The sequence below is a fragment of the Bidens hawaiensis genome, unplaced genomic scaffold (genome assembly GCF_021521415.1).
Source record: "Bidens hawaiensis isolate Kalapana, Puna unplaced genomic scaffold, B.hawaiensis_p1.1 tig00032349_1, whole genome shotgun sequence".
Lineage (NCBI taxonomy): Eukaryota > Viridiplantae > Streptophyta > Magnoliopsida > Asterales > Asteraceae > Bidens > Bidens hawaiensis.
In genome coordinates this window covers 145,552-172,928 of record NW_027495488.1, presented here as the reverse complement: position 1 = coordinate 172,928, position 27,377 = coordinate 145,552, and the positions used below count along the sequence as shown (strand labels likewise).

Here is a 27,377-nt window from a genome sequence, read left to right as displayed (position 1 = left end):
TTAAAAAACCCAGAAGCTTGAGACTTTTTACTTAAAAAATAGACCCAGCCTCTTCTACTAAAATCATCAATAAAGCTCAAAAAGTACTTCTTACATGTATAGGAGGAATGCGTGATTGACCCACATATATCATAATGGATCAATTCTAAAGGATAGTTTGCTCGTCACTTTCCTTTCTTTGGAATTTATTCTCTTGTTTGTTTACCAACCAAACAAACAATCTTTACACATGGTTTTGTCAACATCAAACTTTGGAAGACCTCTTACTATCTCCTTTTTTTGTAGGGTCCCATGCTTGTCTTGCTGATGTGACCTAACCTCTCATACCACAATCTTCCCATGTTCTCTTCATTAGTATAGTTGCATCTTTCTTGATATTTCTTGATATGTGGACCCACTAGCATCCTCACTTACAAGAAACATCATGTTTGAGCTCATTTTCCTCAAAAATAACAACCCTTTTTCATCATGAAAAACCTTGTAAGTGTTGGACTTAAAGAGAAATGAAAGTCTCTTTTGTTGAAGTTGACCAACACTTAATAAACAATTCCCTAGTTCGGCAACATAATACACATCTTGAACAAAAAAAGTTTCACCTTCAATCTTGAGTCTTACATCATATGCTTACGGTAAACATGACCTCACGCACCCACGCTTCTGTTTTGGCGGGGTATAACAGATGGGAACCTTATAATGCACCCACTAAGCCCCACGCGTCGGAAACGCTTTGCTCCCCGCGCGCCGGACACGTTATGCTCAAAACGGAAACACTCCGCTCACTTGAAGCACACTACCAGCGCGCCGGACACGCTCCCCACGTGCTAGACACGCACTGCTATGCCCAAACTCGCAATTATGTTTTGAAGCATTTTAAGAACCAAAAGACAACACATTTAAAACCAGTAAGTCGAAAAACCAGTAAATCTTCATTCCCGAGCACTCCTAATAAGTCCATTGCTCCACCTAAACACTTGCATGCCCAGGAGCATCACTAGACCGGTGGACTTGTAGAGATAGGGTCCTAGACCGTTGTATTACATTCACTTATTATATTACGTGTTATATTTATTATTATATTATTGTCTACTAATCATGGCCCAATGGGCCCCGAAGGTTTTGTGGAGGTAACCCCTAACTGGGCTTGGCCCACTAAGGTTAGGGTTTCATGATGGTAGCCACGGAGTCCCCTGTATAAAGGGTTTTCACCTCTCATTTAGGGGACTCTTTGCGTCAATCACTTTTTATGTCTGTAAATAAAAGAAAATAGTTGCGGATCTTGAACATTTAGTGTGGATTGGCTGAAGTCACGAGACCAAAAAACTTACTTTCCTACTTTTACGTTTCGGGTCAGCAATCCGGTTCAGGTCAAGTCAAACATTAATAATTCTATAGTCAATCATTCAACTAAACATCAATTCAGTCATTCAACTTATCGTTCTTACAAACTATATTCTTTTTTAAACAAACAAAGACAAGAAGCGAGGAGAAAGATGAGTACTTGAAAAGGAATCACAACTCAACGTGGCGACCTTTAAGATCTTTAAACTCATAAATTACGGATGTCGAATCAAAATTTTATCAAGTTCTCTTTCAATATAAATCACCAGTTTTCCCATCATAATTAACCTAACACATATCACTACATCAAACAAACATTCTTATAAATTTCAGACATTTAACACCACAGATTAGAAAAAAAAATAATAAAACAACCTATTGCTTTTAAGTTTTTGTCTAATACCAAAACACAACAAATTCGCATTCAAATACCAAATTCACATAATCAAAAGACTGGTATTCCTAATTCATAAGGAGACCAACTTCAAGCACCAATTCTTCCAACATTTCCAAACCCTAACATACCAGATCGGAAAAAAACAAACACGCGCCAAACTTGTTGCTTGCCTAATGTCTAAATTGTGATTCGTGAGCACTCGTGACTCTACCTTGGTTTAGTAGTCTGAGTCTTCTTCGAACGACCTGCTTTTGCTTATGCTTCTTCAACTTCAATTTTCACACCTTAATGCCCAGACAAAAACTTTTCTGCTTCGGTTGTTCGATTAGGGTTGGGAGTATGGACTTATTGTTAGTTTTTTAAACCATCTGGGCTTGGACTTTTGTGTTTAAAAAAATGGGCTTATGAGGCTTTCTTTACGTTTATTAGGTAAAAGGTTTCCCGTTCTTCGGCATTAAGGAATTTATTTTATTTAAAAGATTCAAGAGTGGGCCGGACACAAATAATATGGATGGGTCGAACTCAATATATTTATTTATTTATTTTTCTTTTTGAGAAAAATTTACCATACTAAGCGCAAAAGCTGGATGGGCCGAGACCGGAGCAACTCGAGAAGAAGATCGTGGTGTGGCCTCGTTCGTGTTCAAAACGGGAAAACATCTATTCGACCCGACCCGAGGTCGGATTCATGTTTCTTCAGTCGGTTTGTGCAATGTGTTTTACCTTAGAAATTAAGATAAGTGTTCATGTTTTAACAGCTTGATATGTTTTGTTGTATTAAATTAAATTATGACAAGCTAAGGCATTTTTTAATAGTTCTATTTGAGTTAACATGGTGGTCGGTGGTTAATGTGACAGTTTCTTAGGCAGTGTCTTGAAAGTAGAATTTGCAAAGGGAAAGAGGGAAATGATGGTTTCCTTTTTCTGATTGGGTACCAAGTCAGGCCAAATTGTTTTTATCCATAGTTTTTACTTTCGTTTATTAGGCAATGTACCTTTTCAGAGCTTTCATTATGATGCTATTGTTAGAAATGCTACAGACAAATTAATGGAATGTTCTATGTTTAGGTGAAAACCAGAGTCAAAACAGAATTGGTGTTGGATGGTGGATTTTTCTTTTAAGTATAGATTATCATTAAACAAAAATAACATTTCATTAACTACTAAACGGATCTCGAGCTAGTATGTGTATATATATATCACCCACCAACACCTCATTTACCCTCCAGACATACACAAACCATTTGCAAAACAACATTGTCCTTCCATTCTTACCATTTTTTAACATGGCCAATAGACTTGATAAGCGTTTTTGGTAGATGAACAATACCCATTCACAACCTGCCACAAAACAGTGTAGTTGGATCCTTGAAAAATGGACAAGTCCAATGAATCAAACATGGCATTTGAAAACCCACAGATGTTTTACAGTCAAACTGAAACCGTATACACCAGGAGAGTATTAGAAAACAGGTTACTCCAGATTATACGTCATGCTTGCGGTGCGCGCATATAATGTATATATGTGTGGGTCCTTGGGTGGACAAAAGTGAAATTGCACTAATTTGACGTTATTTTACTAATTTCGTGAAAATAGTGGAAGCTTAATCATGCATCATGTGGTGGCGTTAATAGACGAAAGACAAGGGTGCATGCACGGTCTCGATGGTTTAGTTTTATGCGCCTTATGTCCAAGGTTTCATGCAAAACCACTCTCGAGCCGGGGTGTTATTGGAAGAAGCATCTCTATTCCTATAGGGTAGAGGTAAGGCTGTCTACATCTTACCCCCCTCAGACCCTACCATAGTTTTGATATTTGTGGGATTTACTGAGTATGATGATAACTTATGATTTTAATAACTGGTCCACAGAACAGAGACACCATGTTCTGTTACTCCATCGCATTCTTTACTCATAAAGCTTAACCGTTTTGGGGGTACTTTATATCCACTAATAGAATGCAAGTTTAGAAAGCTTTACAGATCATGAGGTTAAATATAACAGTCCTAAATTGTTAAGAGACGAATCTAAATTATTGTTGGAGAGAGAAGACAATAACGAAATACTCATAAGACGGCTCGGCCATAGCACAAAGAAGCAATATACAGATCCTCTGCCAATTTTTCCTGCAGCAGCATACCAAAAACAAGGTTGAGAAATAAAGCATATACGTATACAGAATGACATGACTAATGAAAGGCGGACAAACTTAACCTCAACAAGCGTTCTAGAAAACCTTGAAAGCCGTAGTGTTTCCTGTGGCAAGTCTGTGGGTGTTCGTATTGGTATGCTAAGAACAAAAGCAGCTTGGTCGCATGTGGCTGCAGTTGACGTTATCCTGTACCCGTCATGCCATCTTCTATGAATGGCTTCACTTGGATACAGAAAGTCCAGTTCCACAACCTGGCGACATATTTTGAAAGAATCTAGATTAGAGATTTATCATCATCGTATTTTTCTAATAATGTTACTCTCTAGCTAGGCTATTTTTAAAATTTCAGGCGCAACTCGATTGTACCATTCTCAAATAAAAGGTATGCCCAGGGTGAACACTACTGACTCGATATGAAAATATTTAAGTTTAGAGTTGGTTGTCTCTGACACGTTTAATAAACAAGGCATGTCCAGATTGACCGGTCAAACCCACTAAATTAAATGTTTACTTAAGTGTGTCTGTTTGGTCAACCCGTTAACAACCCTTTTAACCTTTTATTACAACCTAGGTACTTAACGGCATACGTGCAGTATAGGCGAACTTTTGGTGTTTAGACTGTTGGACCGATTTTTGGCTCGTGACAGTTCAAGACTACTTTTGCCCAGTTTAAACAGGTCCATTTGGGGTGATGTATTTCTGATTCAGTGCGCTGCAGTCGCCATAGCAGTGACATGGTACCCTTCTCTCCATTGTTCATTTATCCACTTAAAAGGAAATGAGTCACTGGTTAGATACATCTGATGAAGGTACGTCGTACCTACATTTTAAACGGGGAAATTTAGTATAGATTGAAGATGATTGGAAATTAAAAACATGAACATGAGAGGAGTAGCCTGAATTACAATTAGGCTTACCCTTTGACATTACAACCAAGAAGCTCCCGTTGTTGGCCCCTGCTATTCCAGTAATAAAATACTTGTTCTTCCACTGTTCCATAATCCACTCCTTTAAATTTGAAAACAAACAGGCACTTAATTAGTTTTCTGAAGTCAAACGCAACAACAGATCGAGGGATGAAGATCGGACCTCGTTAAGGAATAAGGGGGAGAGCTGGTAAACTTGAGAGGTGAATCCAGTGCCTTCATCCATGATAAGAGTCCATAAGTTTGAGCAACAAGCCACACTGCTGATGAGCAACCCGTCTTCTTTTTCTTCTTGAATATGTTGAGCAACTCCCGCTTCTGCCACGTTATGGTGATATCTACAACGCAACCAAAATTCATACGTTTATATGTGAGGATTGCCAAATCATGTTTGAACCCGATGCAAATACAACAGCCGAACGTGTTAGAAAAACCCAGGTACCTCTGCGTCATTGGGCGGCAAGCATTGAAAATGATTATCCATCGAGATTCAGGCGTTCTCATCCGAATCTTCTTCTTGGTTGTTCATTGTCATCTTCCTCCAGTGAAATTATTCGCTGCTTGCGTCCGATGAGCTAACATATCAAGGTTTAGCAGGTCATACAACATATCACATGTATGTGTAACGTATTCTGAACACATAGCATACCTTCTGCCCAACATTAATGTTGATCGGTCTAATATCTGAATTTGGACCGACTATCCCATCAAAAAGGGAAACATATTTTGCATAATCAGGCTCCTCATCAAATTTCAGATTGACAACGTATTCAAGAAATTTCTTCAATGGAGCAGAAGAGGAGCAACAAAGCGTCTCCGGACTAGTTTCCATCTTCATCTTGCACACAAGGAACCTTTTGTTTTTACCCTGCGGAATTTAAGCACTATCTAAGAAAACCAAACCACTAAAAGTAAATACGGATACAAAGTTATCCATATATACATATTAATATACATACATACATACATATATATGTATGTATGTATACATATACTACATACATTAATAAACATATACATAGATTTTGACCAGTTTTGATAGGTTTCGACTTCATTTGAACCAACTTGACCATATTTGAGCAAAATTTTTCAATTTTTGGTCGAGTTTGACAAAAAAATAATAATATCTTGACCGATTAACGACTAATCTCTGGCTAGATCTGAATTTCGTAACACCACATTAGTTAGAACCGCATATAGACACATATACATGTTAAATTTACAACCGCAGATAAGTTGGAACCGCACCGTACACTTTTACATAGTAGTGCATACAAAAGAATAACAAAAGTAGTGGAAACCATCTTGCGTATCATATTCAAAGCAATATATCATGACCCGACCAAACTGAACACTTTGGACTAAACATTTAGAAGTTTCTGGGCAGAACTTGAATCATCAAGCCTGCAAAGAACACTCAAGAGGATGCTCTATAATTCCAGACACACTTTTTAAAGGCTTTCATGTAAAGCGTAATGCACATGTGCTTTATGTGGTCCTTACACTTCTCAAATGATATTGATTTTGAAAAGAACGTCCCTACTTTATATAGAGAGACATATATATATAGCCTACTCAAAGTTGAGAACGAACCCGGATCATTTCCCATGGGAGCCAACCATAAAGAAGAAATGCAAGTGTATAAGTAAGGGATTCCAGATCATCCCTTCGGCTTAATGTCCTTCCAAGATGAGCATGTACACTTGCATATTGTGTAGTTCCCCTTTTAACAAAAGAATATTATCAATAAACAAACATTTATCAAGAATCAATGGAAAAAGATGTCATCAACATACCTAAACACACCTAGTTGTTGATCATAGTCAACATGCAGCCCGGATGAAGCATCCCGCCACCTGGTGGCTGCACATAATAATAAAATGAATGCTCTAAAAGGTTAAAATATTGAATGTCATACGTTATACATACCCAAGCCAAAATCAACAAGGAACAGTTTCTTCTCATATGATGTCCCTGAACAACCAAGTAATAAATTCTCGGGCTTAACATCACCATGCACGAACCTGTGAAAAAAAATGACAAGTATTACATCCTATGTGTACCCATCGAAGAGAAGTCAACCACGTGTAAAATAAAGCACAGGCAAAGCCTACCCTGTGGAGTGTATATGTTCTAATATAGAGATGGCTTCTATAGCTACGCATGCAGCCATTTCAATCGGCAGCCTAAGCATGAGAAAGACAGATGATAAAAATGTATAATAATACTACAACTAGTTTATTAATAAACATAGAAATTCGCATCTGAAATGGATTTACATGGGTGGATTGTTACTCAAGACATCCATTAAGCTAGGCCCAAGCATATCCATGACCTTGAATAATCAGCATATATATAGCTAGTTAGTACCCACTATATATTGTCTTAAAAAAATAGTAAAGAGGTATGTACCATTATGTAGTAGTCACCCTGCGTGCCTTTATAGTATACACGTGGCACACCGGGAATTCCAGCAAGAACACTGCCAAACAAACAAACTTATTTTAGGTAGGTACATGATATGACAATTAGCTAGAAGAATGTATGTAGATGGTAATTAGTTAAATATTACTTGTAAACTTGCCACTCGTATGGTAGTTTATGGTCACTAGACACTTCGGTGCTCATGTGTTGAAACTTCAATGCAACCTCTACGGGAGGAGGAGTTGTTTCATGTTGATTGATAATACATGATCGACGTCCAGCATGTACAATCCCAAAACCACCTTTCCCAAGCTTTCTCCCAGTGTCATATGGCGGAGAACCGTCAACCTCAACCTATGTAATTAACAACATTGGTTGATAACAACTAACTAGTCACAGAATGCTGCTGCAGCAGACTTGATAGATAGATAGATAGATACCTTTTGTGGGGGTGGATCCATGCTGACGGTGCTGCGGTAGGAGCTATCATCATCATCATCATCATTCGTTATATTTGTTTCCTCCTCCTCGAGTACTTCTTTTAACTCTTTTTCTCTTTTCATCTCTTCGACTCAGCAATTCACTAATCAAAACCCTTTAACCTTCGTTATCTGTGGAGCGAACCCAACGAATATTGGATTTTTGAAGAAACAAATTTTAATTTAAATTGGCTAGCTAGGGTTTACGTGACTTCAGTCGGTCGCACGTCAAAACCTTTAAGATTTTATTTGATTTATTTATTTATGTTTGAGATTTTACATATATCCCCTTTTTTAATTACATATTTACCCAATCTTAAAACTTTAATTACATATTTCCCCTACTACCATATAGTTACCCTTTTACCCTTTCGAATTCACAATACCCAAAAACAACATTCGCTTCCATTCATGGTAGAGAACACTTTATAACTCATATCAAATTATAAAACCCTTAATTTGTTTCATTACAAAGGGTTTATGCGGCTGTCAACGGCGGAGATGATGAAGATGGTAAACGGTGGGAGGTGAGCGTTGGCGGATGTGTTTACAATGAAGAGTGATAGATGGACGTTATGGTTTGGGTTGTTGGTGGTGGAAAGTGGACGGTGGTAGTCGGTGGACGGAATGGTGGTGGCCCAATATCACAATTTCATGAACTTTTATTCAATTGTTAGTGTGATTTGTTCTTCGTATCTGTTGGAACATAGAATAGGAAGAAATTAAGCCATATGATTGAAAATAACTAGAGAAACTATGAAAACATGTTATGGATTGTAAGAAGGGTAAAATAGTAATATAATTAAAGTTTTTTAATGAAATTAGTAAATATGTAAGATATATAGTTTAAAGAGTGAAAATATGTAATTGGTGTTTAAGGGTTGGGTAAATATGTAATAAGTGATTTTAGTAAGGAGATATATGTAAATGCCCCTTTAGGTTTAAATTGATTGATCTCTAGGGTTTGGCCACATACGGTTTACATCCTCAACTTTGACAAGTTACGAATGTCGTTCCAAACAAAACACTTTAGTCCCTATAGTGTTTAACACGCTTCAAATGATGACAATTAAATAACTATCTACGAATATAATATACTATCTTAGTTTGTAACCCGCATGTTATGCAAGTTTTTTTTTTTTTTTTTTGAACCTAGGTATTACATTGTATTTTTTTTATTCAAATGATAAAAATAAATGACGTTCGTTGTTTGAAATAATGGAACAAAATTTTAAAGATAAAAAAGAAACTTTTAATATATATAGTACAAACAATACGAATTCTAGAATATATATCGAATTCATAAACCGAGCAATATTAATACTTTTCGACTATGTCTTTCATAGTTAACCTATATAGTATTCATGGGAAAAACCGGGCATCGAATGAACAAACCAACTATAGAGAAAGATTGGTGATGTGGGCCCAAGTATTGAAGACCGGGCTATTATATATTTGGAGACCCAAGATTGCACTATTAAAGGTGGCCCACGAAAACGGGCATAACTTGGCCCACAAAGCTCCGTTTCAGGACTATTACCAGTCAAATCGAAGCTTGAGGCGAGGAGCACATTGTGGCAAATAGCCTATGGTGGTTTGGCCCCTGTCCGAAGCCCAAAAACACATTCTAAATAAAGTTTTGGGCCTTTTTATATTTTTTCAGCACTTTTTATGTTTTTATTTTTGGGGTTGTGTTCGGCCCATGGATCTTTTTGGGCTCATTTCGTATTAGACTCTTTATTTATATGTTGCTTATGTAATATGAATGGAGAGACTTGAATTTTAATAATTATCAATTTTCTCTTCATTTTCCCTAAACCTTTTGGTGGGATTTGGGAGTTTCGAAGCTCATCACGGGTATTCTCTGAATCAACGTGAATCGATCTTCATTCTTGTTATATCGCTGCATCAATTGGTCTTGATTATTTTCTACTTCTTTAACTTTTATAGTTCTAGTTATTTGATCTGTAACTAATATTAACTACTTCAAACAACTTTTATATTGTTATGAATGAACTAGCTTTAAAACATGTGCATTAAACGATATTTGTCAAATGATAAAATAGATAAGGTCTGTTGTTTGAAATAAAGGAACAAATAATAAAGAGTTACGCACCACAATGTAGTAGTTACTGTGACACCCGGCTAAAAATTAGCCTAAACTACGACTAATATAATCTCGATTAACAATAAAATTTCGTCATTATGAGAAAAGTATTCTTTATTAGTGATCTAGACGTTTCAAAGTCAACAAAAAGTGCAAAAATCGCCACGTAACAAGCCTGACGTGGAATAACCTCGGGTAACGAGTCAAAAACTAAATAAATCCTAAACGTGTCTAAATGATCTCGAAAAATTAAAATACATATTAAAGTAGTCGAGACAATATATAAACTTAATTTTAGAAGGCTCGAATCGCAAAAATTTCAAAATAAGTAACCCGAGTGTCGGTGACGACTCGGTAAGGACCCAACGTCAACTATTTTAAAAAAAATTAGTTTATTAGGCTTGTATTATCTAGAATCCAATTTCGTTCAAAGTCTGACAAAAAATTATAAGAAACGGGATTTGTTTGATTAGCTAAAATTCGTTAGACGTTAAAACGAAAACTTAAGATTATTGTTTAAACACCTACTTACTAAACCAAACCCATGTGCCATCACCCATTGTTTTCTCAAAACCACCACCCCATGACACCTCACCCCATCCACTTCTCTTTCTCCCAATCGCCAAGCACCAACACACCTTTCCAATCATTGCACCTTCTAGAAACTTTTGTGTTGTACCAATTCAACTCATCCACCTTGCACTCTACTATCCAATTCACCACTCTATCCCTCTCTTCTTCCTCTCTATATTACGACACACACACACACACACACACACACACTCTTCACACACACAAATTCAAATACTTAATCACAAACACACACTTACAATCAAATCTTGATCAAGAATCATAAAGATTATCAACTAGGAGGAAGATTAGGAAGAAGAATCATCACATTCACACCCACTACACTATCAATCTTATCTTTAGATCCTCAAGAACACAAGTAAGTCATGTTTATAAGTTAATTTCTCTGGTTAATTTGGTTAGATTAGGTGTTCTTGAGATTGGGATTGAACTTGAAAGTTTGAAATTATGGATATTGATGTGTGTGTATGTGAGCCGTATGTATGTATGTATGTGTGTAAGAGGATGGGTTAAACCCACTTACCCACTTACACATACATACATTCATCTTGAAGTCTATGCATTGATTGTTAAGATTGATTAGAAGTCTTGTTGGATTACTTGATAGTTTGGTATAATCATAGATAAAATTGTTGTTAGGGTTTGTTGTTAGAATGAAATTGGATTGATTATTGATCAATAGTTTGAAAATATGGACATGGATTATTGTGAAATTGTTGTTAGAGATAATCAAAACAAGAGTATGTTCATAAGTGGAAAATTTGGGGATTTTTGGGTTTTGGATTTATTATGGATTTTGGATGGATTGATGAATTAAAAGTAATATGGAATAACTTAATTGAAAGTAAGAGAGGTTATGCTAGAATTAATAGTTGGAACTTGAAGATTAACAAAGATTGTAAAAATTACTAAATAAGGAAACTTTAATTTAAGAAAAGTTGAAATTTGGATTTTGATGTGAATACTTGTGATGAATGTGATCAATATGTGATTAATAACAACTTTGAACTAAGATAGGGTGCATGATTAGAAGCATTGATTAGTTAACACCTTGGTTAAAATGGACAACAACTTACTAAATAAGGAAACTTTGTTGAATGATAAATTGAAAGCACAAAATTGGATAGAACACTTAGGATGCATGAAACCCTATCAAACTAATTGAATTAAACTTATAATTTTACTTAATCAAAGTGGGAAGATTGAGTTAGATAGAATCATCAAAAAATAAAAGTTACTATAATAGGAAACTTTATTAGTTAAACACTTAGGAAATTCATGTTTTGATTGGTTTATGAACTACTTGAACTTATACATAAATGATATGATGATTTGAACCTGGACATTTAGGTATTAATATGATATTTGTTCATATAAAAATAATAATGTCACACCCGGCCCTAAACGGCGGAAACAGCAGGGTGCGCGCGAGTGGGAATTGATAATCAAGCACGGGTCATTGCAAACATTCAAATAAATTTTCCATTGCGCATGAAATGTCCATTACAAAATACATTACATAGTTTAGAATTACATATAAAAACATCCACATATGAAAAACGTTGAAGATTTCCGCGCCATATCCCCTTACACGGCGGGAACAACCACGCGTGTGGAAGGGATAGAACTAAAATCTTCCAAAAACCATTTTTATAGATGCTCTGCGTGAAGTGCTCTATGTGTGACTCCTTGCGCTACTAATTATCACCTGAAAGACACGTAAAAACATTTGAATCAGTATAAACTGAGTGAGTTCACAAGTTTTGGTGACTTGATAAATCGTATTGCATCATATCCTTGATAAAACCATAATGAAACATATTTCTGATAACATTATTAAAACATATGCTTGATAAAACCGTCCCGCGGATTACGCGCGGACATTTCTGAAAACCGGGCTCATCCATGCAAAGTGGCGCTGCCACTACGAGCTAAAACAATACCGTCCCGCGGGTTACGCGCGGACGTTGTGCTCGGAAAACTAGGCGCTCGTCCGTGCAAAGAGGTGCGACCCCTACGAGCGGGTTTTACAACCAGTAGTACTACCCCATGACCATACTAGGCACTCGTCTATGCAAAGAGGTGCGACCCCTACGAGTGGGTTGATCAAACACAGTAGTCCCTACCCTTAGAGTTCCACTGACGAGTGATCACTGTCTAAAACTTGCGCACTTACATTGAAAACCAAGATAAACACCATGAACAGATAATCGTTTGCATTGCTTGTAAATATACCATGATAAAACATAATTTAAACACGTGTCCCTCGCCCCGAAAACAGTTTAAAAAAACAGTGAAAATAGGGGCTGTGAGACTCACCTGTGATTCTTGTTAAGTGATGGGTTAGAGAGAGATTAAACGAGATTCGGGTTTCCTGATGTTAGCCTCGAAATTGGAAGTCTAGAATATGTTTAAATAACAAGAAATATGTGTATTAAGACCAAGTAATCGAAGAATATAAGGGCTGGTCAGAAAAGTAAATCTCAAGACTAAAGTTTCGGCTTACCTAGCGATGGAACTGGAAACGAATGCTTGGGAGATGGTTAGTGCAGAATTACAGGTTTAGGAGAGGAGTTTGAAGTGTGTTTGTGTGATATTTTTATTCAAGAATTGATACTTATTTATAGGCAAATTCAAGGGAACACAATCCCTTGATTTAGGGGATTGAAATCTTATGTATATTGGGTGTAATGATGACAAGGTATGGGGTTTATTATTATTTATTTTAGGGATGGGGGTGATGGTCCTAGGGAGTGGTTATAAAGATTCTGATGGATTTGACAGTACATGCAGGACTGTGGTTGGTGAGAGTAGGTGCGGCTGACAGCTGACATTTCGTGTTACAGTATACTTTTCCTGGTACTGTTGTCAGTGTGCAGTCAAAAGGTAAAAATCTCTGAAACACGCAATTGGTTCTTTCTGGGCGGGGGTAATCCCCTTACATCTGAAGAAGACTAAGTGTTCTGTGCGTGTAGCCTTGCGCGTATAGCCTTCTGCGTGAAGGCCATTCCTTTGAACGTTGTGGGTCCGGCGGCTCCAGTTGGTCTTCGCGCAAGCGTCCTTGTAACGAATCCTGCGCGTATCACTGCGCAGGCGTCCTTATAAGGAATCCTGCGAGTCCATCTGGCTCTGCTGGAACCAGCGTTCTCAGAGTTTATTAACAGGGTGAACTTTTGGATTTAAGCGAAAAGGTGGTTGGTTTCTGTGCAGACGTTCATGCGTAAAGGGTTTAGTTTTAAGGTGTCCCGCGGGGATTCTTCCCGCAGGTGTCGCTCATAACTCCTTTTTATTTGATGCGGGTAGGTGCGTAACCTTCTCGTAGTCAGGGACGTTGAGTTTCATTTGTAGATTCTCCATGAGGTCTTGGTATTTCAACATAGTGATCAGTTATGTTGAAGTCAATCCCATCTTGGAGCTTCAAACAAACTAGCTCTCAATGTTCCCGCCATGCGGGGAGGTTAGTTCCCTTTTTCCGTGCGCGCATAAATGATTTGAGTCTTAATTAGGAAATTAGGATATTGTTTGAACATAGTTTTACGTATTGATCATTGAAGAGGTATGCAACCCATTAGACAGAAACGACATAAAGTTAAGTTATGAAAACACAAAACCTGTGCGCGTGGCGCACATAACATATGCCGCGCTGATCCTATCATGGCGCGCATCGCATCCGCACTGGCGCATATAACATATGCCCGCGCTGATTCTAACATGGCGCGCATCGTATCCGCGCTGGCGCGTATAACATATGCCCGCGCTAATTCTAACATGGCGCGCATCGCATCCGCGCTGGCGCGTATAACATATGCCCGCGCTAATTCTAACATGGCGCGCATCGCATTCGCGCTGGCGCATATAACATATGCCCGCGCTGATTCTAACATGGCGCGCATCGAATTCACAATCACCTAATAATTAGGTTGGTTACTTGGTTTATGGGATTGGGAAATTACCGGGTGTCACAAATAAGCTTAACTAGTAACATTTTTAAGGTAATCTAAAATACGAACTGGTAACTGAAAAACTCGATTAAAGTATCTTATGAACATACATGGTCAAAACTGCTATTTATGGTGAATTATATGTTATTATATGTTTGTTTAGTTCATAGGATGATTAGTATAGACTTGTGTAATTTATTTGACTTGTCGGTAACTTAAACGGTCGAAAAATCGGCTTTTTAAGCAAAACCGACACAACTATTAGGGTCTGTTTTAGAATAGCCCTTAAAGTGTTAAAATACCCATGTATAAAATAAGTTAATACATGAGAAAATGACTATGATAAAACTTAGTCCTATACGGTTCGTGTCGTGCAAACCGACACGAAAACGTTAAAAGTTGCTATTTTAAGAAAATATTAACAAAAAATGAAAATAATATATTTTCACAAGTTAACTTATAAAACTTGATTAATATATATGTAACAAGTATTTTTCATAATTTATAAGTTACATTTTAAATGAAAAACCGAATTAACGCATTTTAAGCATAAAACCGACTAAACCGACGAAACCGTCAAGTTTTGTGAAAAATAAAAGATTAATATTTTCTTGAAAAATTCCAGTAACTGAATCTTAAGTTATTTTCTTATATTTTAGTTGCTTATTAATTAGTTTAATTAATTAATAGCTAACGGAAAACTGAACTATGTGTACTCGCTTATGTGTTTATGTGAATACTAGAATAAGACTTATAAAATAAAAAGGAGTTTTGTATAAAAACTAAAATCAAGTTTTATTAACAAAACGTGTTCTAATATAGGACAAGGGATTTTCGGAAAGGCTACAAGACAGTGAGTTTCTCCATTGAACCCCCCCTCGATTTTTAACTGGAAATGTTTTTAAAACGATATTTAATTGTGTTTTGGGGGAAAACATATTCTTCATTTCATATTATTTTCATTGATGCTTTCTTTAAAAGGAATTTTATTTTACAAATTGGTGTATAATGCGTGATGAGTCTAGTTGGCTAAATAACTGTTAACCGAATTAGTAAGGGCACATAAATATGGGTAGATCTATCGGGGTGACGCCCCCCATTTCCATTCGCGTTGGGTTAAAAGTGGGTATATTTTGAGTATGGTATGTTTCGAGTTATCTACTGTGATGTCATACGCAATGTTGTATTCTTTGCTCGTCAACAACAGCTCAATTTGTTTAAGAAATGAAATGCCTATTGGTTTGTGATGTAATGACGGTAGATCATTACACACGGTTGGGTGTTATAATGGTGGTAAGCCATTATACACGGATATTTTGGATATAATTCGGGGTGTAGTGACGATTACACACGAATTGATATCTTACTTGTTACTTATTTGGATTATGTTTTCGATTCATATATATATATATATATATATATATATGGACTATTTTTGATATAAAGAGAAACTCACCAACACATTGTGTTGATCGATATTTTAATATGCTTTTCAGGTAAATAAATGAAGTATGGAAGCTTCGCGAAGAGTGCGGGAAAACTGTGACGTGTGTTTGAATGAAAAATGTTGACTTTATGTTGAACTTGTAAATTGAATAAAAATCGTGTAATATGACACGTGTAATAACTCTGATGGTTAAATAAAGTTCAATTTCCATTTGAAATATATACATAAATGAATTGGCTGAAACGGCGCCTGTCACCGCCCGAAAGACTTGGTCAAAGTCTTTCGCTGTTTAAATTAAGATTTTTGGGGTGTGACAGAAGTTGGTATCAATGCCAATGGTTATAGTGAATAAGAAATTTTGGGGTAAAAATTTCTAAACTATAACCCGTATATTCAAACACACGATTTTCCCTCCTCGCGAAGCAAATGTATAATCAATCAAGTGATTATATTATTTATTTTTTTTAAAATAATAATAGGTAAATAAATAAATAATATTGTAAAGTTTAAAGCTTAAAGTTTTATCTACATGAATATATATATGTTATCTACTAGAGATTATTTAGTAGGGATTATGGAACATGATACAAAAGCCTAGTTCACACACTAATATAAAGATTCGCAACATCGATAGTAGGTCGAAGGACCGCCCCCAACGACCTATGTTGTACAATCAATTGTGCGCCGCGCCAGTGCCTTTTATGTGAATCTTTTATTCACACATAGTTCCCACTAACCTTAGGCCATATTTCATCTTCCTACGCTAGGTCCGTTAATCGTTGCTAATTATAGGATAAGGATACGAACCTATCTTTCCAGATTCTCATGATGCATAACTCCGTTACTGATATTGTTGTTGTTTTAATTCTTAGAACCTATTTAGGGAATACTTAGACTTCTATTAACTCCCTCTTATTACTCTTGTTAGATACCCTATAGCTTAGATAATCTGGTAAGGAAAATTTGAAAACTTGTGATTGGTGTTGATACGTATTCACACCTATTTAGTAGTTATTTTAGAAACACTAAACAAGTACGATAATTTTCCATTATCACGATGATTTTTTTTGGGTTGATTCATTGATTATTATGCGGTTGTGAATATTTCCTATATTTATTCACACGCCTTCAATAATTAATAATGACCTTTGTCTATTTCCGCTATTCGAAAATAATAGTAAACCACCCAAAATAAGACAAACCCTTGCCATTAGAAGATCTAAGTTATCGACCTTCTTTGAAAAATTAGTTCAACAAGTCACACAAGGACGTAGTGCAAATAAAGACACTAGCAATGGAGCTACTATTTGAAATCCACTAGGAAGAGTAAGATTGAAAGTGTGTATGATGAATCCAAGAGTTATTATAACCCAATAGTATACATTAAGTTGAGCATTAGGAAAACAAGAAATTCGATAGATAGCGATAAGCAAACCCAATGCTATACACATAATTCAGTAGCTAGCAATAAGCAAACCCAATGTTGTTTTGATAAATGAGCGACACACCCAAAAAGGATTGTTCCAAGTTCAAAAATTAGAATGCTAGAGAAAGATCCATGGAAGCTCGTAAGGATTCACTTAGTTATCACTGAATAACCATTATGTTCTTACACCTATCTATACTAGAGCCAAGTTAAGTTTGATCTCTAAACGATTAAGGTTATCTCTTGCTAGAAGACCAATCGACTTAAATAAAAGGTAGCCATTAAGTTTACTTATGAAAATAAAAACCGCTATAGTCATTAGTGACTTTAACCTTTCGATAGAAACCCATAACCTTTGTAATGATCTATATACCTATCAAACTAGACAACCTCGATATAAACATAGGCTAATTATCTGAAAATCATGCTGAGATCGTGGGTTCGGAAAGGCTAGTATGTTTACCACTCGCCATTGGTGAAACTCTAGCAATCCATGGTGATCAGTGTGATACCAAATTAATGATTGTTACCAAGAAACACAAGCTATTGCATGAAGAATACTCTACGCCCTGAGATATACATACAATTCAAGTTTATGTAGAAGTTTTCCCCTTTAGATTTTCCTAGATAATTTCCATCAAGACACTTTTAGTTTAGGCTAGATCTTGTATAAGATGACACATTGATATCTAGATCTCTGTACAGATTGGCGTCATTAGAAAAACAAAATCTATTCAAACGACTCCAGGAACTGGAACTGTACAAACTGACCATTAGAATTCGATGCCCATTATCGAGAATTGATGATCTATTTGATTAGTTTCAAGGTGAACCTTATCCATACCCTAAGATCGACTTACCAACTAGATATCAATAGAAGAAGACCTTCTAAAGACATTTGAAAAAAAAAAAAAAAACGATATGACCGTTATAAGTTTGTAAGCCATACCGGTTAGATTGAAAAATAAGTCGTAATATTCCTAAATCTCATGAATAGGATATGTAAGTCCTACTTGGATGACATAAGCATTTTATTCACAGACCATTAAAACTCATGAACAACACTTTTTGAGAATAGTTAAAAGTAGAAATTCTCTAAATATGATTTATGGATTTGGGAAATTCATTGTGTTGGACACGTAATCAGTAAGAAAGGTATACATGTAAAGATTGAAGCAATTGAGGATTTGGAGACACCAAGGTCTCCTACCGAAGTACGACAATTTTTAGGCCTTGCTAAGAATTATTGGAAATGTGTAGTTAAGATTAGCTTGACATTTGACGATATTAACCCCAAAGGGTAAGAAATATGCCTGAAACAATAAGATAAGAGGAAGCTTCTCAATCACTAAGCAAAAATTTGTGATGCACTATCTTGCCCCTCCCAGGAGCATATAGATTTGTAGTAATTTTGATGTTTTGCGCTTAGGTCTTGTATGCCTGCTTATGCAGAAAGACCAAAGATAATAGGTCTATGCATCATGATAACTCAATGTGCATTATACAACTCACTTTTAGAGCTAGGAGTTGTCGTTTTTACTCTATAGACCTGAAGACGCACTCTTTATGGAACATAGTGTATGGACTACACCAACCATAAGAGTATTCTATGTATTGTAAATCAAATAGAGCTTAATATGAGACAACGCATTGAAGTAGACTTACTCAATTATTACAATTGCGATATTTATTACCACGATGGTAAAATGAATATTGTAGCTGATGATTGAGTAGAAAAGAAAAGCCTTCACGTATATGTACGTTGGGATTAATGTTACAATCATGCCTTACAACTTAGATTAGAGATGTTCAAGGCACTAAAGAAAGAGAAATCTAAGCTGATTGAATAGAGTTTAGATGCCTCGATATGAAAATTTATGTGAATTAGTATTAGACGAACGCATAAGTCTAAATGCTCAATTCATCATAGATTTCATAAACGAAATCCCATAAACACCTAAGTAATTATGACACTCTCTAGGTAATAGCAAAACGATTAGTTCATTCTCTAACCATTAGGAAAAAGATAAGATGGAGAAAATAATTGATTCCTAATGGAAAGAATGCTAGAGTAATCTTGTAAGGTAAGTTGACAATTATGGTCCGGAACATAATTGTGAATTTACAGGTGCATTTGAACTTTAATATGGATTTCTATGTCAAGAATCGGGTTAACTCTCCAAGAACCTATGAAATACTCGCCTACCATTGGGTTATTTTTTTAAGCAATTATCTTTCAGTATTACAATTTCTCCATTGGGAGCTTTATACAGAAATATAATTTTTCAACCACCGCATTACTAAGGTAAGCTAGATGGAAGTTGAGTCTTCATTATATTGGACTCTCTCGAAATCGCCAATCGAGCTGGTCCAGTGGTGTGTAGGCTCGAATTACCTCCGACAATTAGTAGGATAAGTGACACGTTCCATGTATTAAAATTTCTATCTGACAAATTGCCAATCATTCCAATCAACAAGAGTTCATGTGGACATCATGATTTGATTCATAGAAGAACCAACAGAAGTTATGAGTAAGAACATTCATAAGCTTAGGCAAAATTGAACCAAGTTAGTCAAAGTCAAGTGGAATTCAAGACTTGGTCCAGAGTTTACTTGAAAATATCTACAACAGATGAATATACCTTCATCTATCTCAGGTAAGATCAGACTCGAGTACAACCTCCTAAATTTTCGAGGCGAAAATTCTTAAAGGAGGGGAGAATGTGACACCCGGCTAAAAATTAGCCTAAATTGTGACTAATATAATCTCGATTAGCAATAAAATTTCGTCATTATGAGAAAAGTGTTCTTTATTAGTGATCTAGACGTTTCAAAGTCAACAAAAAGTGCAAAAATCGCCACGTAACAAGCCTAACGTGGAATAACTTCGGGTAACGAGTCAAAAATCAAATAAATCCTAAACGTGTCTAAATGATCTTGAAAAATTAAAATACATATTAAAGTAGTCGAGACAATGTATAAACTTAAATTTAGAAGGCTCGAATCGCAAAAATTTCAAAATAAGTAACCCGAGTGTCGGTGGACAACCCGGTAAGGACCCAACGTCAACTATTTCCAAAAAATATTAGTTTCTTAGGCTTGTATTATCTAGAATCAATTTCGTTCAAAGTCTGACAAACAATTATTAGAAACGGGATTCGTTTGATTAGCTAAAATTTATTAGACGTTAAAACGGAAACTTAAGATTATTGTTTAAACACCTACTTACTAAACCAAACCCATGTTCCATCACCCATTGTTTTCTCAAAACCACCACCCCATGACACCTCACCCCCTCCACATCTCTTTCTCCCAATCACCAAGCACCAACACACCTTTCCAATCATTGCACCTTCTAGAAACTTTTGTGTTGTACCAATCCAACACATCCACCTTGCACCCTACTATCCAATTCACCACTCTATCCCTATCTTCTTCCTCTCTATATTACGACACACACACACACACACACACACACACACACACACACTCTTCACACACACAAATTCAAATCCTTAATCACAAACACACACTTACAATCAAATCTTGATCAAGAATCATGAAGATTATTAACTAGGAGGAAGATTAGGAAGAAGGATCATCACATTCACACCCACTACACTCTCAATATTATCTTTAGATCCTTAAGAACACAAGTAAGTCATGTTTATTAGTTAATTTCTATGCTTAATTTGGTTAGATTAGGTGTTCTTGAGATTGAGATTGAACTTGAAAGTTTGAAATTATGGATATTGATGTATGTGTATGTGAGCCGTATGTATGTATGTATGTGTGTGTAAGAGGATGGGTTAAACCCACTTACACATACATACATTCATCTTGAAGTGTATGCATTGATTGTTAAGATTGATTAGAAGTCTCGTTGGATTACTTGATAGTTTGGTATAATCATAGATAAAATTTTTGTTAGGGTTTGTTGTTAGAATGAAATTGGATTGATTATTGATCAATAGTTTGAAAATATGGACATGGATTATTGTGAAATTGTTGTTAGAGATAATCAAAACAAGAGTATGTTCATAAGTGGAAAATTTGGGGATTTTTGGGTTTTGGATTTATTATGGATTTTGGATGGATTGATGAATTAAAAGTAATATGGAATAACTTAATTGAAAGTAAGAGAGGTTATGCTAGAATTAATAGTTGGAACTTGAAGATTAACAAAGATTGTAAAAATTACTAAATAAGGAAACTTTAATTTAAGAAAAGTTAATTTGGATTTTGATTTGAATACTTGTGATGAATATGATCAATATGTGATTAATAACAATTTTGAACTAAGATAGGGTGCATGATTAGAAGCATGGATTAGTTAACACCTTGGTTAAAATGGACAACAACTTACTAAAAAAGGAAACTTTGTTGAATGATAAATTGAAAGAACAAAATTGGATATAACACTTCGGATGCATGAAACCCTATCAAACTAATTGAATTAAACTTAGAATTTTACTTAATTAAAATAGGAAGATTAAGGTAGATAAAATTATCAAAAATTAGAAGTTACTATAATAGGAAACTTTATTAGTTAAACACTTAGGAAATTCATGATTTGATTGGTTAATGAACTACTTGAACTTATACATAAATTATATGATGATTTGAACCTGGACATTTAGGTATTAATACGATATTTGTTCATATAAAAATAACAAGCTTAACTAGTAACATTGTTAAGGTAATCTAAAATACGAACTAGGAACTGAAAAACTCGATTAAAGTATTTTATGAACATACATGGTCAAAACTGCTATTTATGGTGAATTATACGTTATTATATGTGTGTATAGTTCATAGGATGATTAGTTTAGACTTGTGTAATTTATTTGACTTGTCGGTAACTTAAACGGTCGAAAAATCGGCTTTTTAAGCAAAACCGACACAACTATTAGGGACTGTTTTAGAACAGCCCTTAAAGTGTTAAAATACCCATGTATAACATAAGTTAATACATGAGAAAATGACAAGATGATTAAACTTAGTCCTAAACGGTTCGTGTCGTGCAAACCGACACGAAAAATTAAAAATTTGCCATTTTAAGAAAATATTAGCAAAAAATGAAAATAATATATTTTTCACAATTTAACTTATAAAAATTGATTAATATATATGTAACAAGTATTTTAGTTAATTGTTAGTGCGCGGTTTTGCGTCTAGAGTCTTTGTATTTATCGTTAATGTTTTATTTATTAATTAATGTAATATTTAATCTTTATTATTAACTAGTTCGTTAAGGTTAAGTCTAGTTCGCTAGGGATGTTAGCGAACTAAGACATTATAATGTATTCCCTCCTGATTCGTTAGTGGGATGTTAATGAATCAGGGGGTGGTTCGTTATGTTAATTTATGTAACGAAGGGGAAGCTAGTTCGCTAGGGGATGTTAGCGAACCAGGTCACCTTCTATATATAGTGAACTACTGTTCACCTTTAATAAAAGTTTTGAAGAAGAGTTTTTTTGAGTAATTGCTCTCTCTCAAGCTTCACCTTAACATATTGATAATATATACACATACATAACATTAAATCAAGGTAAATTATGAGCTAGATCCTTTGGTGTTATAATCGGATATTCACAGATCTGAGATCTGTTATTGTTGTCGATTGTTAATCCGATAATCCAACAAGTGGTTTCAGAGCTGTTGGTGCTCATTACACTTGATTTGGTGTTTTAATTGTTATTGTTATTAAGTTTTTCGGTTTTGTTTGGTTTTGAATCAATTTTGATTTGAATTGATTAAATTATGGATAATTTGGATTGAGTTTGTGTTGGTTAAGGTATTGGATAGGTGTGGATTAAAGGAATTGAGGTGTGGATTGGATTTGTGTATTTTGGATTTGGATTCGGTTTAAGTCCAAAACAGGGGTGTGTTTTTGGTCAAATTGATTTGGTTTAAGGTGTTAATTGGATACGATATTTTGTGTATTGGATTCGGATTTGGTTTACGAGGATTTTGGTAGGTTATTTGTGCATTTTGGTTGAGTAACGAGGTTGTATTACGAACTTGTTATTGTTGGGTCTCTGGGTTTAATCTTCAAAATTTCTGGAAAAATTGTTTGAAGATTTGAAGATGAATGTAATTCGTCATCTTCTTCCTGGTGATTCGCTATATGTTTCACGTTGATTCGTTATCAACTGTGTTACTTCGCTACCTAGTTCGTTAATCAATTCGTGTGAGTTATTGGTTCGTGTTATCTAGTTCGTTAACTAGATTAACCGATTCGTGTGACACGTGTTCTTCTTGGGATTTGTGTCATAACAACCTTTGCCACGTGGCATAAGGTGTCAGAGTTTGTTACAAACGGTTGTAACAACCTGATTCGCTATAGTGTGATTCGCTAATCAACTGTAGCTGATTCGTTATATTAATTCGCTAAGCATTTCTTAGTGATTTGTTACTGATTATCATTTGATTCGCTAAACTAATCCTTTGTGATTCATTTGGTCAATTCGTTAAGTTGACTTATGATTCGTTAAGCTGACTTGTGATTCGCTAAGTTGACTTGTGATTCGCTAAACCTTCATCTCATTCGTTATCTGTTTCGCCATTTGGTTGATGCATTAACTTTATTTGTGATTCGTTAAGTTGACTCGTTAAGTTGACTTTTGATTCGCTAAAACACTCATCTCATTCGTTAAGGTACTTCGTTACTGATCAGTCTTAACTTCGTTAAGGGTTGATTCGTTAACCATTGTTCACAGTTCGCTATAACTGTTCACTGATTCGTTAAGCTATTTCACTATTTGATTCGTTAAACACTTAAATTTTTCAAAAATGGCCGGTATGTATGCATTAGCGTCTCAAAACATGTTGATGCAACATATGTTGCAACTTGATACCGAGATAGGTTCACATTCTAAATGTCCACGTTTGATGAAGTTCAGTGATTTTGCCAAGTGGGAACCTCGGTTTCGTGCACATTTGGGTTCTGTTCATCTTGACTGCTCATATTGTCTTGATGAAGTTTATGTGGCACCAATGATTGGTGATGATAGTATTGGGTATACTCCTAAAGCCGTTTCTCAATACTCACAAGAAGTGAAGAAATCTTTAGAAATCGAGATAAAAGCCTTTCTACTTTGACTATGACATTACCAGAAAATATCTTTCATCAAGTTGGTAGTATCAAGAGATGTGCGTCTTTATTTCAACATCTGCGTATGAGAAGCATGGGAAACACAGCTGAGAGTAAGAAAGTGATGCTCAAGTTTCAGTTTCGAAACTTTAATCTATTGAAGGGAGAAACAGTTGAAGAGATGACTACAAGATTTAGTCAGTTAATTGCTGAAATGGATAAGATGAAAATGGAAATTTCTTAAAGGGATAAAATTGACACTATTAAAAGTGTGCTTCCAAGTTCCTACTCAACATTTCTAATGGTTTTGAAAGAGAATGACTATTTTGTGAATGAAGACTTGACGGCACTTGAATTTCTACAAAAGATCGAAGCTAGAGAATATGATCTTAAGTGTCAAAAATCCTCCAAAGAAAATCAAGATCCAGCTTTCTATGGTGGAAGTATGTCTCTTAGTTCAACGATCTCTCCAATCACTGCTTTTCTTACTCATGATGCAAGTGAAAAAGAATCAACTATATTTAATGATCCAAAAGTTTGTTTCTACTCTGCTGGTAATTCAGGTGGTTCTGGAAGTTCAACTAATACCAATCCATTTGCTACACCACCTAGTGTTAATATGAAGGAAGCTGAGCAAAACTTTTCTTTTCTGACAGCTTTTATGTCTTCATATGAAAACTTAGTGAGTAGTAAGATTGCCACAAGTGATTTAACAGATGAAGACTATGATCAGATAGATCCAGATGATCTAGAAATCATGGATTTAAAATGGAACATGGCTATGATCGTTCGTAAAGTTAAAAGATTCATGCAGAGAACTGGAAAAGATCTTCCAGCTTTAAGCAAGAAGTTGGGTTTTGACAAATTAAAAGTAAAGTGTTATAATTGTCAAGAATTTGGGCATTTCGTGAAGGAATGTGACAAACCAAGGAAAGAATACACTGGACCTCGTGGTCAAAGTCAAAATGCTTCTACACCACGAGGAAGTGATGCTGAAAAGAAACCATCTTCTTCTACAACACAAGAAATGTTAGCAGATGGAACTGATTGGTCACAACGGTTACTATGCAATGATGTTCAAGCAAATTTGGCTATATTTGGGTAACATAAAGATTGTCAAGATGCTACTGGTAGTGAGATGTCTTCCGATAATGATTCTGGATCCGATTCTGACGACTCTTGCGACAAGTCTTCTGAATCAATGTTTGCTTGCATGACCAAGATCAATGAGTTTAGTAACTCTATTTCTGCTACTTCATTTGTTAAAGCATCATGTGTTGACTGTGAATCTAACAAATCTATGTTAGAAGCATTGAAAAATCAAAATGATAATCTTATAAGAGAAATTGCTTCTCTTAAGGATACTTATTGACAATCTCTTGAATCTCAAAGGAGATCTCGAGAAAAGATTGAAGCATTGTCGACAAGTAACCACGATCTCAAAGACGAGTTATCTGTGAAAATGACCATTAATGACCAAAAGTTTCAGGAAATTTTGAAACATCGTTCTAAGATAACTGAGCTTGAGAATGAGGTTCTTGAATTGAAGAATAAATTGGGGAAATTTAGAAATTCTTCTTTTCTGTTGAATGAAATTATTGAAGTATCTGGAAAACAAAAAGATTCCAAGAAAGGTATTGGTTTTGTTGAAATTCCACCACCTTTTCATAATGATTATAAAATTAACCCTTTTGCAAGAAAAGAAGAGGATTTGATTCAAAAAGAATCTGTGATTTCTGAAAAACCTAAATTGGTTAAACCTGAAATTGTCAAACCCCAAGTTGCTCCTCAAAAATCTCATGTGGAAAGTAAAAAGGTCTTTGTTGAAAATGTTGACAAAGTGATTATTGAGGATGTGTTTGAACCTGAGATAATACACAAGAATAAGAACATTCCTAGTTCTAATCATATTCTTTGCGAACCTCAAGAGTTTGAGGAAGCTGTGTATGGTTCATTCAAATCTCAAATGAACAAGGAAGAAACTGTGAAAACCAAACCAGTGAGGGCAAAGAAGTCAGTTAAACCAAAGATTTCTGACGAGGACTTAATGCGTTTCATTAATCCTCCGAGTTCTAAGTCTTCATCGGCTAGAGTTTTTAAGTTAAAGGGAATGGATACGATGTTCACTGAAAAAGATATTCCAATAAGTATTATCAAACCTGAACTTATTGAGAGTGTTTTTGTCAATGAAACTTCAAAAATTCAAGAACTTGAACGTGTGTATGCTCAAACAAAAACATCAGTTCAATCTGACCCATTGACTAAGGCATAACAACTTTTAAAACAAGCTAAGAAAATTAAGTTTGTGAAGTCAACTGGGACAGATACACTAAAAAGCTTTTCAAACTGTTCTAATTTAGATTTTTATTTAAAGAAGAAATCTGAGTTATCTGATGAGTTTGCTAAGAGCATGACTAAAAAAATGAGTCATCATCAACCGTCTGCATCATTTATTTCAATTACCTCTCAACATCATCATGTAGACATGCGACGTTGTTTTCTTTGTGGTCAACAAGGTCATGTTGTGAGGAATTGTAGTCAGCAGAACTATCAGAATCTTCATCCTTTTATCAAGGAAAAATCTAAACCAATTCCATTGGTCAAGGAGATTTTGAAACGACCTGTGTCGTATGCTGATGATACTCAAATTTTGTTCTCTAATGTGAATCCTCGGAAGGTTCTTCATGTCAATGAGACACACGGTCAAGTGAAACCAAAATTCGTTCCAACTGAACCCATATGTCAAAACAAGAATTCAAACATTGTTCAGGCAGCTTACTTAAGACGAAAGTCTAGGAAGCCGGTAACTTATTCACAAGTGGCTGAACAACAATTGAAATCTGTTAAAGTTAATGATCAAAGAGAAAACCAAAAGGTGCCCAAGACTGAGGCCTGGGCTGCCTTTTTGAACTAATCACTTTTGTTTGTGTGTAGGGTTCATCCAAGACCATTTCTGGTGAAAACTGGATCACGGATAGCGGATGTTCTCGTCATATCACTGGAAATCTCGACCTATTAACCAACATAAGAAATATTTAAGGGGGTTATGTAGC

The 27,377-nt window shown here is 35.4% G+C and overlaps 1 pseudogene; it reads right to left on the bottom strand.

Moving 5' to 3' along the window:
* Nucleotides 1-4,591: 4,591 nt before the first annotated feature.
* On the bottom strand, nt 4,592-7,800 carry LOC143583276 (casein kinase 1-like protein HD16; annotated as a pseudogene).
* Between the last annotated feature and the right edge of the window lie 19,577 nt (nt 7,801-27,377).